The 15,828-nt window shown below is 47.8% G+C and overlaps 1 protein-coding gene across 1 annotated transcript in view; it reads left to right on the forward strand.

Annotated features, from left to right (window-relative positions):
- The first annotated feature begins 297 nt into the window (after positions 1–297).
- Positions 298–15,828, forward strand: part of LOC144825800 (uncharacterized) — a 40,016-nt gene continuing 24,485 nt past the window's right edge. The window contains exon 1 of the mRNA XM_078684181.1: positions 298–468. The gene's annotated coding sequence lies outside the window, so the exon portion shown is untranslated. The remainder of the gene's footprint in view (positions 469–15,828) is intronic.

Here is a 15,828-nt window from a genome sequence, read left to right on the forward strand (position 1 = left end):
CCCTGTAAGGATGATGTTACATGGATTATATTTTAGCTATGTTGTAGGTTGTATCATCCATCTCTCCACCAGCGGAACCCTGTAAGGATGATGTCGCATGGATTTTATTTTAGCTATGTTGTAGTTTGTATCGTCCATCTCTCCACCAGTGGAACCCTGTAAGGATGATGTAACATGGATTATATTTTAGGTATGTTGTAGTTTGTATCATCCATCTCTCCACCAGTGGAACCCTGTAAGGATGATGTAACATGGAATGTTGTTGTGTGAAAACCACAGTTGGAGAAGGGCTGAGCGCCTTGCTGGCTGCTCCTGGTGGGGCTGTATTACTGATGTACTCTTGTTCTACAATAAATACTCTTGAAACATCTCAACAAGCTTGGAGTGATTACTACACTCACAGGCCAGGGAGAAGAAGCGCGTGCTGACCCGGAAGTGAAACTGTTCAGTTTCTTACAGCAGAGGAAGGTGAGGAGAGGAGGGCCAGAGGGAGGGGGGAACAGAGGAGGGGGGCAGAGGGGGGAGGGGCAGAGGTGGAGGGAGGAGGGGGCAGAGGAGGGAGGAGGGGGCAGAGGGAGGAGGAGGGCGCAGAGGGGGGAGGAGGGGCAGAGGGGGGAGGGGCAGAGGAGGAGGAGAGAGAGGAGGGGGCGAGGAAGGGGAGTGGGGATAGACGGGGTGGGGGACATGAGGTGGGGGCAGGGGGGGATTGGCAGAGGTGCAGGGAGGAGGGGCGTAGAGGGGGGAGGAGGGGCGCCAATAGGGGGGAGAAGGGGGGCAGAGGGGGGAGGGGCAGAGGTGGAGGGAGGAGGAGGGTAGAGGGGGAAGGAGGGGGGCAGAGGGAGGAGGAGGGGGCATAGGGGGGAGGGGCAGAGGAGGAGAGAGAGGAGGGGGCAAGGAGGGGGGAGGAGGGAGGAGGGGGGCAGAGGGGGAGGGGGAACAGAGATGGGGAGGAGGTGGCAGAGAGGGGGTAGAGGGGGAGGGGCAGATGTGGAGGGAGGAGGGGGCAGAGGGAGGAGGGGGGGCAGATGGGGGAGGGGCAGAGGAAGGTGAGGAGAGGAGGGCCCGAGGGAGGGGGGAACAGAGGAGGGGGGCAGATGCAGGGGAAAGGGGGGGAAGGGGGTAGATGAGGGGAGGAAGAAGGCAGAGGAGGGGTAGGATTGGGAGGAGGGGCAAAGGAGGGGGGAGGAAGGAGGAGGTGCCCAGGGCAGAGGTGGGAGGAGAGCCCAGAGCAGAGGAGGGAGGAGGGGCTGGAGCAGAGTAGGAAGGAGTGGGAGGGAGGTGAGGGACAGGGGAGGGGGCGCTGGGGCAGAGGCGGGGGCAGGGGAGGGTGGCTGGATCAGAGAAGGGGGAGGGGGGCCAGAGCAGAGAGGGGAAGATGGGCTGAACAGAGGAGGGGCTGGTGCAGAGGATGGGGGGAGGGGCCAGGGCAGAAGAGGGGGAGGAGGGGGCCAGTGTAGAGGGAAGAGGAGGGCCCAGGACAGAGGGGGAGGAGGGGCTGGAGCAGAAGATGGGGGAGAGGGCCCGAGACAGAGGATGGGGGAGGGGGGAGGAGGGCCCAGGGCAGAGGTGGGGGAAAGAGGAGGGAGGAGGGGCTGGGGCAGAAGAGGGGGGAGGAGCCGGGGCAGAAGAAGGGGCTGGGGCAGAAAGGGGGAGGGGCCAGGGCAAAGGAGAGGGGAAGAGGAGAGGGTGAGACATAGGTGGGCTGGGGCAGAGGTGGCGGAAGAGGGGGGAGGAGGAGCCGGGGCAGAAGGGGGGGTGGAGGGGCCGGGCAGAAGAGGGGGAGGAGGGGCCGGGGCAGAAGAGGGGGGAGGGGCCAGAACAGAAGAGGGGGGAGGAGGCCCTGGGCAGAGGAGGGAGGAGGGAGGAGGGGCCCGGGCAGAGGGGGAGGAGGGGCCTGGGGCAGAAGGAGGTAGGAAGGGCTGGGGCAGAGGGGGGTAGGAGGGGCTGGGGCAGAGGATGGAGGAGGGCCCAGGGCAGAGGTGGGAGAGGCCCGGGACAGAGGGGGGAGGGGCCCAGGGAGGAGGGGCCGGGGCAGAGGGGGGAGGAGTGCCCTGGGCAGAGGGGGGAGGAGGGGCCCAGGCAAAGGAGGGAGGCCCCAGGGCAGAGTATGAGGGAGAGGCCCGGGTAGAGGGAGTAGGGCCCCGGGCAGAGGAGGTGGGAGGGGGGCTTGGCAGAGCAATGAGGAGGGCCCGGGGCAGAGGTGGGGGGAGGTGGGGCCTGAGGCAGAAGAAGGCAGAGGGGGAGTGCCTAGTTGGCGCAATATAAAACTAAAAAACAAAAACCAGTGGGTGCAGAGAGTTGAGCAGCATTGCAGGGGGCAGCACCAGGCCTCCTGCAGTCCTTGTTTGCAGCAGTGGTAGCACTGCATGGTGCAGCACATGAGCTCATACAGATGTGAAGTGCTATGACTTGGGGTCAGATGCAGGGGGCAGCACTAAATGCTCACACAGTTGTACGACTCATAGCGGGGTAAGTTCGGCGTTAGATGTAGTGTGCATGCATGAGCCTCTCACCCTCGTCATGCAATCTATGAAGTGTGAATGCAGTTCTTGTAGTGCCAACTCTCATAGTTTCCCTCTCTGAAGGGGTATTTACTGAGGGGTCTCTTTCGGTTCCCCGGGGTGCTTCTCTTTCGGTTCCCCCGGGTGCTTCTCTTTCAGTTCCCCCGGGTGCTTCTCTTTCGGTTACACTGGGTGTTTCTCTTTCGGTTCCCCCGGGTGCCTTTCTTTCGGTTCCCCCGGGTGCTTCTCTTTCAGTTTCCCACAGTGCTTCTCTTTCAGTTCCCCTGGGCGCTTCTCCAAAGGTTCCCCAGGTTGCTTCTCTTTAGGTTACCCGGGGTGCTTTTCTTTAGATTCCCCAGGGTACTTTTCTTTCGGTTCCCCGGGTGCTTTTCTTTTGTTTCCCCAGGGTGCTTTTCTTTTGGTTCCCCGGGGTGCTTCTCTTTTGGTTGCCGCAGATGCTTCTCTTTCAGTTTCCCAGGTGCTTCTCTTTTCTTCTCTTTTGATTTCCCTGGGTGCTTCTCTTTCGTTTTTCCAGGTTGCTTCTCTTTCGGTTCCCCGGGGTGCTTCTCTTTTGGTTGCCCCAGTTGCTTCTCTTTCGGTTTCCCTGGTGCTTCTCTTTTGGTTCCCCCGGGTGCTTCTCTTTTCTTCTCTTTTTCACAGAGCAGTGAGGCCAGGAGTGAAACCAGACAGTAGTGACAGCAAGCACACAGAGCGGAGGCGCGAGGCCCCAGGAGTGAAACCACACAGTAGTGACACCAAGCACACAGAGCAGTGATGTCGGGCCCTAGGAGTTAAACCACACAGTAGTGACACCAAGCACACAGAGCAGGGAGGCCAGGAGTGAAACCAGACAGTAGTGACAGCAAGCACACAGAGTGGTGGTGACAGGCCCCAGGAGTGAAACCACACAGCAGTGACAGCAAGCAAATAGACCAGTGACGCCAGGAATGAAACCACACAGTAGTGACCGCAAACACACAGAGAAGTGACGCCAAGCCCAAGGAGCCAAACCACACAGTAGTGACACCAAGCACATATAGCAGTGACGCCGGGCCTCAGGAGTGAAACCACCCAGTAGTGTCAGCAAGCACACAGAGCAGTGACGCCAGGAGTGAAACCACGCAGTAGTTACAGCAAGCACAAAGAGCAGTGAGAACAGGCCCCAGGAGTGAAACCACACAGTAGTGACAGCAAGCCCACAGAGCAGTGATACCAGGAGTGAAACCACACAGTAGTGACAGCAAGCACACAGAGCAGTGACGCCAGGCCCCAGGAATTAAACCACACAGTAGTGACACCAAGCACACAGAGCAGTGACGCCAGGCCCCAGGAATGAAACCACACAGTAGTGACACCAAGCACACAGAGCAGTGACGCCAGGCCCCAGGAATGAAACCACACAGTAGTGACACCAAGCACACAGAGCAGTGACGCCGGGCCTCAGGAGTGAAACCACCCAGTAGTGTCAGCAAGCACACAGAGCAGTGACGCCAGGAGTGAAACCACGCAGTAGTTACAGCAAGCACAAAGAGCAGGGAGAACAGGCCCCAGGAGTGAAACCACACAGTAGTGACAGCAAGCCCACAGAGCAGTGATGCCAGGAGTGAAACCACACAGTAGTGACAGCAAGCACACAGAGCAGTGACGCCAGGCCCCAGGAATGAAACCACACAGTAGTGACACCAAGCATACAGAGCAGTGACGCCAGGCCCCAGGAATGAAACCACACAGTAGTGACACCAAGCACACAGAGCAGTGATGCCAGGAGTGAAACCTCACAATAGTGACAGCAAGCAGACAGAGCAGTGACGCTAGGCCACAGGAGTGAAACCACACAGTAGTGACACCAAGCACACAGAGCGGTGGCGCCAGGAGTATCACAACTGTCGCAACTGGGCCCCAGGCTGCCAGCACTGCTCAGTGTTTGGCGATTTCAGGATCCTTTTGTTTTGGTTCCCTGGGTGCTTCTCTTTTGGTTCCCCCAGGTGCTTCTCTTTCGGTTCCCCCAGGTGCTTCTCTTTCGGTTTCCTGGGTGCTTCTCTTTTGTTTTCCCAGGGTGCTTCTCTTTTGGTTCCCCAGGATCCTTCTGTTTTGGTTCCCTCGGTGCTTCTCTTTCGGTTCCCCCGGGTGCTTCTCTTTCTGTTCCACCCGAGTGCATCTCTTTCAGTTCCCCCTGGGTGCTTCTCTTTCTATTCAGCTAGTGGCAGGATTATAGAGGACTTGTGGGTGGGAGACTGAGCCTTGCCACTGTCTGCAGATGTCTAATGCCATGGGTCTACTATCCTGCAGTCCTGGTTGGACCAGACTATGCTTTAGTCCTTAGGCCGTGGACGTGGCTCTACGGATCTGGGCCCCGGGCTGCCAGCACTGCTCAGTGTTTGGCGATTCTGGGGTGCTTACACCATCCCCCTTGTTAATGTTGGTCCAGATTTTACTAGGTTCCGCTGCACTTTCTGGTTCTGTTAATTCAATTATTCTCAGTAAATCATCACCGTTTCATCTGCTCTCTCATGCAGGATCGTTCACTTTTTAACCTTGTGCACGCGCACCCTCTGCAGCCGCTTTGTTTGGGGCGGAGATAAAATGGGCAATCTGCACCATTTTGTCTTGATTAAATGAATTGCTGTCCTTACTCAGAGCCCAAGGGAGCGGCAGACAGAGCCCTATTGTGAGTGGAGGACTCGTCGTTTTGTGCCAACTCACATGCTTGTGTGATGTTTAATAATTGTGAGTCTACATGACCCACTGTTATATATGACTCCCTTCATTTAGCAATAGCTCATTAACAGCACATTCCATTATGATATTTTCATACTAACAGGGCTTAAACCCAAACTACATGTCCCAGAATGCTATGTATCCTTGCTAAAAGTTAGGACTTGATGTGTACTGAGCAATGGGGTCACTTTGCGACCTTGTTATAGAACATCAAAGATTCAATCTGGTCTGAGTGTGTGGTTTCAAACTCCTTTATATTGTGAAAGGGTCCAGAATGGGTCCCTTTGGGATTCTTACTCATTTTCACTAATACGTGCTTGTTTTTTTATTTTTTATTTGGGGGAGATTATCACTCTAATGGATTAACAGTTGTGCTAGAAGGAAACAAAAGCGTATTCTTACAGAAAAATATTAGTTTCATCTTTTGTAATACATTCCCAAGCTCTTTTGCTCACAGCTCTATACATTGAACTCTTTGATTTCCAAACTTTGTTCTCCAAAGTATTGTGAGGGTTTTATTAAAGCAGATTTATAAAGCCCAGCTAATTACCCACTGTGGTATCCAGGCACTGGTAGCCATGCTGCTCGGGTGAATACGTTGAACAACCAGGTCTGGAGTCCCTCCCTGAATGGAGGTTGAGGCCGGAGGGGGAGGCTGTAAATGCGAAAATACCTCTAATTAGACCCTTATGATTTCATTAGGTGATTATATCACAACATATTTCACAGAGGATGCAATGTGAGGGAAAAGATTTTTATTTTATTTAAACATGTTAATATTTTTTTTACTTTTCGATTTTTTCTCTTTTCGTCATTTTTAATACACACTCATTTCTTTATAAAAAAGGAATTGATCAACATTTTATATAGTACACTTTTTCTGGCATATGTTTATAGAAAAAAATCCTATTCAAGAAAAAGAACCTCTTTTCATGATACGGAACCCCAAAAGTTCAAACCATTCATTCTGTCATACATACTACTTCACTCACTACCACAACCTATAACAACAGACGTTAATAGAAATACACAAAAATACAAAAAAATATAAATGTATATAGCTGAGAACCCCTATAGGTCTTACAAAGTCAAGAGTTCAAGATCTTTCACTTTATACATTTACCATTTCTCTAAATTTCTTTTCTTCTTTTTCATTTTTACATTATGAGTCTCTGCGAAGGGGTCTCAGATGCGTACGGCCGGAGGGGGAGGCTGTTCCAGGACTTCGCTGCGAGGTAGGAGAAGGAGCGTCCCCTACGGTTGCTTCGGCGTATGCAGAGCGGTGTGAGACAGGGAGGTGGAGCGCAGATGTCTGAAGGGTTGATGGAACCTTAGGGGGTGGTTGACATATGCTGGTCCCTGGTCCTTGGTTTTGCAGGGCTTTTTAGTTGTGGGTCAGCGTCCTGAATTGACAACTTTTGTGGACAAGGAGCCAGTATAGTTTCTTGAGGTGTGGGGTAATGTGGGTATTCTTGGCCACTGAGTTCTGTGTGGTTTGCAGACTCTTCAGGGTGTGTGGTAATTCATGCATAGGGTGTTGCCGTAGTCCAGGCGGCTAGTAATGAGAGCTTGAGTGATAGTGCTTCTGGTGCTGATTGTGAGACATTTGAAGATCTCTCAGAGCGTGCAAAGAGTGAAGTAGCAGGCGGAGGAGACTGCGTGATGTGTTTTTTTTGGGTGAGTTGGTCCAGGAGGATGTAGAGGTTCCGGGCATGGTCTGTAGGAGTGGGTGAAGGTCCTAGGTCAGCAAACCACCAAGAGTCGGTGTTCCCGAAGATCAGTTCTTCTGTTTTTACTGTGTTGAGTTTGAGGCACTTGTTTTGCATTCAGTCGGCGATGCTTGTTCAAACTAGCTTATGAAACTATAACTTACAGTTCATTGAGATATTAAGGGTTTGTAGAGCCCCGGGCAACACATATTTGGGGCTCCCTATTTGGAATACATTTGAATTTATTATCACTTGTAGGCTCAATTGAAGTCCCTATGATGCTAAAAAAAAGATTGAATCATGTTAAACCTTCAGAACCCGGGGCCGGCAAAAGCATCTAAAAGCCCAGGCTGAATATAGTCCACCAGTCAAGTACTATCAAAAGAAGCTTGAACAAAAATTGATAAAGATATTTATTTTTGAGTTTGGGTCTAGATCTTTTACTTGCAAAAACATTTTAAGTGGATATCCAGCCAGCTTGTTATTCCCATTGCAGGGAAACCTGCTACGTTTAGTGGACTAGTGCATAATATTACAATAAAAAGACCTATGCATATAGCACTTGAAATTGTAGCTTTAGTTGCAGAAAATGTGTTACCGTAAATATAGCCTTCACCATTGGCATTCCTGCTACAGCAACGAAAAATCAAAGCACTGCTCTGAGGATTTTCACAGTCCCATCTAATAACTATCCCTTTATGTGTCTTCCCCTTCCTTGTCGATCTTCACTTTTATATATGTATAAACCTCTCCAGCTAGACAGTTATCTGTGACCCTGCTAAATAAGATAATGGGGCCGGCCAGGACACAGGAGATGTACAGAGACTTAAAGAGAACAGTAGAGCCAGAGACATGAAGTAGAGGTGGAAGCGAGAGACGGAAATTATGTAGAAGATATGGGAGGTGGAGAGAGGAAAAGTATATAGAAAAATGTGAGGTAGCTAGATGGAATGATGAAGAATCGTAGATAGAGGAAGATGTGAAAGAGAGGTAGAAAAATAGGTAGAGTTTAGGGAGAAGGTAATGTAGAAAGACAGAAGAGGGCAGTTTTCCAAGGGGGGAGGTGAAGAGAGAGGCAATGTAGAGGAAAGGTGAATTAGAGAGAGGTACAAGCAGCAAGAAGTAGACGATGCACAATAGAGAGTGCAAAATGGGAAGGGATAGAGCACAACATTTCAGGTTACAAAAGTAGAGAAGGGTGAAGTGTAGAAAGAGGAATCCGCTGTAGAGCGAAACAAGGAATTTGAAAACATAAATGAACTGGAGAAAGATAGGTGATGTTAAAATGGAGATATCGAGTTGTGGGAAAATTAAAGAGGAAGAGACAGTTAGGTAGAGCGATCCGGACAGATAAAGTTTGAGAGAGATAGTTGAGATGGAGGGGGTGAGGTGAAATGGAGAAGGAGATCCAGAGAATGATGTGTGTTTGAGTGAAAGAGCGAGTGATGGAGAGAGAAAGAGAGAATAGTTAATGGTTGAGGTAGAGCAATTGAGGTAGCCAGCAAGTAGTAAGATATTTCGAGATGTGAAGGAAATGGAACAGAGGTAGAGGGTGAGAAAGGGAGTTGGAGAGATTAGGTAGTAAATGAATAATTAGTTAAATCTAAAATATATTCAGTGAGTGAGGGGTTGGTGGGGCAGAGAGAGGTGAGGCAGAGAGAAATGAGCTAGAGAGCAGAGGAGAATGGTGAGGCACGGAAAGGGATGAGAGAGAAGGCGAGGGAGGTAATGTAGTAGGACATGGAGAGAGGATGGAAGTGAGGTAAAGCTGGAGATGAGTTTGAGTGAGAAGTTAAATGGAAGGAGGAGAGAAACAGGGATGTAATAGAGAAACAAAATAAGTGTGGTACAGAGATAGGGATGAAGTAGAGCGAGTTGAGTAAGAGAGCGGGGATTAAGAGTGATATAGATGTAGGTACGAGAGACTAAAGAGAGAGAGAGGCAAGGGCATGAGAGAGAGGTATACAAAGGGTGAAAAGAGTGACACATATTGGATGAGAGGTGAGGTAGATGAAGCTGAGCTAAAGATTTCAGAGATAAAAGAGAGGGTGGAGGTACACAGAGAAGTATAGATATGTTAAGCGGGACGGTAAGGTGAAGTACGGAGAGAGTGATAAGACACACTCATTTCACTGTAATTGTCACTAGCTGCTGGATCTTGTGAGGGGTAAGACTAGGCAGATGATACATGCAAAAGAGAATGTGTGGTTTAAGGCTGGGCAGACCAAGCATGCACAAGAAAATGTGAGGGTTAAGTCTGGGCAGACGACGCATGCACAAGAGAATGTGAGGGTTGAGGCTGGGCAGATCAACCATTAACAAGAGAATGTGAGGGTTAAGGCTAGGCAGACCACGTATGCACAAGAGAATGTGAGGGTTCGGGCTGGGCACACCAAGCATACACTAGAGAATGTGAGGGTTGAGGCTGGGCAGACCAAGCATGCACAGGAGAATGTGAGGTTTAAGGCTGGACAGACCACGCATGCACTGGAGAGTGTGTGGGTTAAGGCTGGGCATACCAAGCATGCACAAGAGAATGGGAGGGTTAAGTCTGGGCAGACCACGCATGCACAAGGGAATGTGAGGGTTAGGGCTGGGCACACCAAGCATGCACTAGAGAATGTGAGGGTTGAGACTGCGTAGACCACGCATGCACAGGAGAATATGAGGGTTGAAGCTGGGCAGACCAATCATGCACTAGAGAATGTGATAGTTGAGGCTGAACAGACTAAGCATGCACAAGAGAATGTGAGGGTTGAGGCTGGGCAGACCAAGCATGCACAAGAGAATGTGAGGGTTGAGGCTGGGCAGACCACACATGCACAGGAGAATGTGAGGGTTGAGGCTGGGCAGACCAAGCATGCACAAGAGAATGTGAGGGTTGAGGCTGGGCAGACCACACATGCACAGGAGAATGTGAGGGTTGAGGCTGGGCAGACCAAGCATGCACAAGAGAATGTGAGGGTTGAGGCTGGGCAGACCACGAATGTACAAGAGAATGTGAGGTTTGAGGCTGGTCAGACCAAGCATGTACTAGAGAATGTGAGGGTTAAGGCTGAGCAGACCAAGCATGCACACTACTGAGCAGATGTATTATTTTTTAGTGCAACACAGTGCACCAATTAGTTGGAGCACAATGATGTGCGAGGGGGAGAAAGCAGCGCTGGGCCAGATTTATGAAATACTGCACGCTGCTGCTCACTGCCCCAGCACAAGTACACAGTCTACCTAGTGCCACGCAAAACCTTTACACCGTAGGACAGAGGTGTGTGTGCTGTCCAGCATAGGATTCATACTGGGAACACACCATTCCAGTACAAAATCATATACATAAAGTAATCCTTACACACTCCACAGGTAGTGTTTGTGCTGTGAAGTGCAGCGCACATGCAATGTGTGGAGTGTTTAAAGAGGTGACAAAGTTTCTCTGTGTTATCACCCGCTTCGGTGGCTTTTTTATTATAAAATTCACAGATCCTCAGTACTCTCACAATGCGATATTGAAGCGCCGTACATTTTTCCATATTTCCGCGCATTGCTAATATATGAAGTATCGCGTGTCCATGGTGGTGATAGAAAGGAGGAGTTTATTTCTTACAGAATGCTCCATTCGCAGATCTGCTTCCTCCTCAGATACTGACACCTTCCAACTCCCTCAACAGCATTCCACATTGGGTGTTGCCTCAGAGACTCTGGGATGTTACAGCTCTGTTGAAGAGGCTGCAAGAACTTTGTGTGAAGAGTGAGCCGTGATTATTTGGGCAGTTGCATGTCATTGTGCAGATCTGTGCCCGCCTTCTGCCCGCCCTCTGTGTAGATCTCTGGGAGTAGGTGATGGCTGTGAATGGCTTAAATGAGCCTAATGTTCCGGGACTAAATGTATGGAAGTGATTTGTGTGTGTGTATGTGCTTGTTTGTGTAACTGGTCGTCTTGGGTGGTTAAATTATACATGAGTCTGAAAGCGACTGATCAGTCTGATAAAAACATTTGCTTCTTTCTAATGTGTACGTCTTTGTACCTGGGGTACAATCTGTGTATGAATTGTGTTTCATGAAATGTGTCTGCACGGCAGAGCTGAATGTCTGTGTAATTGTATGTCTTTGTGCAGCATTGTGTGGAACTGAAGATTTTTGATTTGTTTGAGAGATATCTGATGTGTTACATTAATCCATTTATAAATGAGGTGTGAGGCTGTACAAGAAGAGTTGGAGTTTGTGTCACATCTGTGCGTATCCAGTTGAATAGAGTTTTTCAAGAGCAAATTTTTTTGTGTGCGTGTGTGTTGCAAACATTTTGTGTCTGTGTTGCAAGCATTTTGCCAAAGACAAGCCTGTCTGCTCCCAGGCATGCCTAGCCACATCCTCTCGGACCAGGAGTCGGGTAGCATACTCAAAATGTTGCATATTCAGCATGAGATCTATTGTCTTTCAGGTACAGAGATTTTAGTATCCCCCATGCTTGTCTCAACTTTAGAAGCAAATGGTGTGTATGCCAGCCACACATATAGAGTAATCTGGTACTCAACAGCCCTCACTGCGGACAAACAAACAATAAGACTCTTCTACATCCTCAGATTGAGGAGTCGTTAAAAGCAGCTTAACTAAACCCACCCTCCCTAGGCAAAGATAAGGTGGAAATACTAAAATTATTAGAAACTCCTAAGCCGGATATCCTGTTCTTAACTGAAACCTGGTTGTCAGAGGAATCTACTCCAGATCTCCAGAAGCCATACCCTAAGATAACCAAAAGAGAACGAGCTCAGAGAAAGGAGGTGAGATAGCAGCAATTATTCACCAGTGGATCCGCACATCTCTGAAAAAAATTACTCAAACTGAAGGTGTAGATCTGGTCCCTTTCTCAATTTTGGAATTGATGACTTCAACTCGGTCCCTAAAGATAATGAATTTGCTGAGTGAATAATGTTGAGTTTACACCAACACATTACATGCTCATCTCCCAATAAAACAAAATCCCTTAGATCTAATCTGGGTGTATAATTTGAATCAATCCAATATAATCATCCCTCCTTGCATATGGTCCAATCAGTATTTGATCAGCGTTTGTATTCCAGTAGATTTTTCTAACTTGATCCACAAGTAGCAAATAAAACCATACACACATGGCGACACATTAATACAGAGCCAGTGTTATCAACACTCTCACAATTCCACCCCCGCCACTCTTCCCATCAATTGTATGTATGTATGTATAGGCATTTATATAGCGCACTACTTACCCGTAGGGTCCCAAGGCGCTTCGACCGCTGCGAAACCCTTCCTGGCTTCCCTGAGAGATGGTCCCTTAATGGGTATCTCCAGGGTGAGACCAGGCATCCCCGGCGGTCTGGTGGGGCCGTTAGTGAAGATGAGGCAAGCTAATGCCCAGAGTTGCCGAGTGTGAACGCTGATCAGAGTGGGCACCCAGGCGAGAGAATTATCGAGTCCGCTGACCCTGGTCCAGAAACCTGCCGCGCCGGGAATCGAACCCTGGTCCCGGGCCGTCCTCTGCTCTCGGGTCTGCCGCCTCTAACCAGTGAGCCACACTACTTCACATCAATTGAAAACATTCTCTCCAAAGAAAAATAATCCACATTGTGGCTCAGACAGGCTAGTTATAAACCCCACCAGACCAGTACCCTGGTACAAGAAGGCGAAACCTGCATTGCTTTGACACTGTCTGGAAAGGGATGATAAAGTCCTCTTAATAGGAAAATAATAAAAATTATTTTTTTATATCCTGAATGATTTGTCGCCCCAGATGAAATGAGAACCTCCCTGACTCCCATCGAGGCATTCTGTGACAATCTAAATACTTACAAAAAAATTCTTCAAAGATAGTATATACAAATACAGCAGCAGTAATTCTGAAGTCAAATCAAATCAAAACGAGCTTTATTCGATTTTAGGCATGTACAATCATAAAAGCAGTCAATTAAAAACATCTCATCTCACTTCTAAAATACAATGGTAAACATAAATATGTACAAGTTCATAAAACAGTTCATTTACTGTCGCTATTTCCTGTTCGTCAACATAAAAATAACACATCCCATATATTTTCTGTCGGACACCTAACATTTAAAATGTTCCTTGCTCTCAGTATGCTTTTTAGGTAACCCACCATCGTTCCAATGCGATAATAGTTATCCGACATCTGTAAATACAAAAGAGCTGGATGGCATTGTCTCCATACCCCCTGTTTTAATAGAGGTATAATCCATCAACGTCGTTCATTTATGTAAAATTTACAGAATAGGATTACATGGATAGTTGTTTATGGAGAGATATTATTGCAGGGACACGGGCATTATTCCCTTGACCAATTGTTCATGTTTGGGTGACTAATCAAACGATGGAAGGTCCCAAATCTAAAACATGTTATCACGTTCCTATGGTATCCCCCTATACAGCACAATAAATACGGTTGGATGTTATACGTAATAGTAATTATTTGGTGCTGAACCACCATACGTTTATTCATTTCCAGAGCTAACCTGTTCTCTTCCAGGAAAGTCACACAAGCTGTTTTGAATTCCTTCCGATGTATGGAATTCATTGCTTCAGGTAGGCAAAAGTATTCTGGATGCTCAATATCCTGCATAAAGTTTTTTACGTATTTTAGCCAAGTAATCTTGCTGGCATGGTCTAATTTCATTGCGTCAGTTAGGATTTCCTTATTTAGGCCTGTGCTGGTGGAGGTCTAAATTCTATGCCAGAGCAGCACAGGTTGTACCTTTATTAAGTCTGAGATGTATGATACACCTAACTCGTGTGGCAGTTAAAAACTGGGGCGCTGGTGGGAACTGTCAATATAAATCTTAAGGCGTTTTCAACATGTTGGAATGGTGCACAATCGTGAAATCCCCATATACCCGCCCCAAAGGTTGCTATGCTCACGCATTTAGCCTGGTAGATTTTCAGGAGAATTTTGGGCGGCCTTTTGCCCAGTTTTTCGTAAAATGAATTCAGGCCGCAGTAGACTTCATCAACAAAAGGCTCCTATTCTTGATCACTTGAGCCCAAGACCCAGTACGGTTAAATAGGACACCGAGATATGTAAAATAGTTAATAGGTTCCACCCTGCTCCCTGAAGTTTGAAAGCTTCTACACTTTTGTTTCCCTCTCCCACAAGTCATTATAAAGCTTTTCTTTGCATTCATTTTCAAACCCAGGATGTCCATAACACTAGTATAAAAAGTAAGACCCCCATGTAAACCAATCTGTGTACGTGCCATAAGTAACGCATCATCAGTGTGGAGAAGGGAGACTATCGGACGCTTATTTACATATGGCGGGTCCCTAGCGTTTGACACCTACTCCTGTTCCAATGCGTTGGTATAAAGAGTGAACAGGAGTGGTGCCAAAACGCATCCTTGCCTCACTCCCCTCTTCACTTTGAAGAGTGCGGGACACTCTCCCTTAAGTCCATAACAAACTTTAGCTGTGGTACCAGAGTATTACTGTCTTAGAAACTGGATTAGTATTGGGTCGACCTTGAGATCACTAAGAATGCCCCACAGTTTGCTGTGTATAATGCAGTCAAATGCGGCAGTAAGGTCGACGAATGCCAAATAAAATGTCCCTGATTTAGCCTGAGTGTACTTTCCAATTAAAATACTAAGATTAAGAGCCTGCTCGTTGATTCTGAAACCAGATCTAAAACCATAGTGTACATCACTTAAAATATTATTTTCTTCTGCCCGTGTTTGCAACCTATCTAAAACAATCCTTCCTGCTACTTTCATAAGTGACTCTAATAAGGATATCGGGCGGTAGCAGGCGCGATTTTCCCGATTCCTCCTTCTTAAAATTGTGGGACAATGATCGATTCGCACCATGTATCTATAAATCCTTTTGCACAGCATGCTCATAAACCTGTGTTAATATTGGGGACCACAGCTGCGGAATTGACCTAAATACATTAATTGGTACCCCATCCAGGCCTGGGGCCTTGCCACTCTTGCTTGCATTTGTGGCCATGGTTACATCTTCCAGCATGATATAAAAGTCAATAGGCAGAAAACCCTGGTGGTCCCCAGCCCCCTGCCTTCCCCCCTAACCCCCCTGAGGACTAGCATGCAGTCTGTTTCCATCTCTGTGGCATTCAGTAGGGAGTAAACATTTAAAAAGAAGTCCACCCAAGTTTTTTCATCAATTGCTACCTCAATAGAAGGCACATCGGGCTTGTTAGTAAAAAAAGGAGCGTTCACGCCCTGCCAAAATAGGGAGCTGTTTTTACTCGTTGAAGCTTCTTTAATGTTCTCCCAAGCCTTCTCTTTCATTTCATTTATCCTAGTTTTTCTAGCTTCATTGTACAGCTTCCTACATTTCCTATTTTCCTCCTTATCTCTTACTTTCTTATGTAGGGCTTTTTTTTCTGATGTCAAGTATAAAAGAACTCCACCACCTTATCCTTGTTTGAAGAAATAAACAAGCTTCATGAATTTATGATCAAGGTCAAATCCGGGTCACCAATGACCCTTGCCCTCCAGCAGTCATATAATCTCTGACCTCAGCAATCAATCAATCAGCATTTGTAAAGTGCACCCCTAATGGTGTCTGGGCGCTGAGGCTGCTGTGTCTCCGTCAAAAAGCGAGGTCTTGAGCAATCCCCTGTAGAGCGTTTTCATCAATTCAGCAGCTCAAGCTTTCGTTCCAAATGTGTTTCAAAATTCTGTGGAGCTCACGATACTGAAAGAGCAGGGAGAAGTCCCGGATATAACCAAGAATTATAGGGCAATACCTCTGCTCCCTTAACCTGCAACAACTATTGGTCAGAGAACTATCTTCAAGAGGTTCCAGGCTTTATAGCTACACCAGCTCTCAGATAAATCTTATCAATGGAATATCAGCCTCACCACTCCAGTCTCAAAATATGATGCAATTTGATGATTACTTGA

This window comes from Lissotriton helveticus, chromosome 1_1 (genome assembly GCF_964261635.1).
Source record: "Lissotriton helveticus chromosome 1_1, aLisHel1.1, whole genome shotgun sequence".
Taxonomy (NCBI): domain Eukaryota; kingdom Metazoa; phylum Chordata; class Amphibia; order Caudata; family Salamandridae; genus Lissotriton; species Lissotriton helveticus.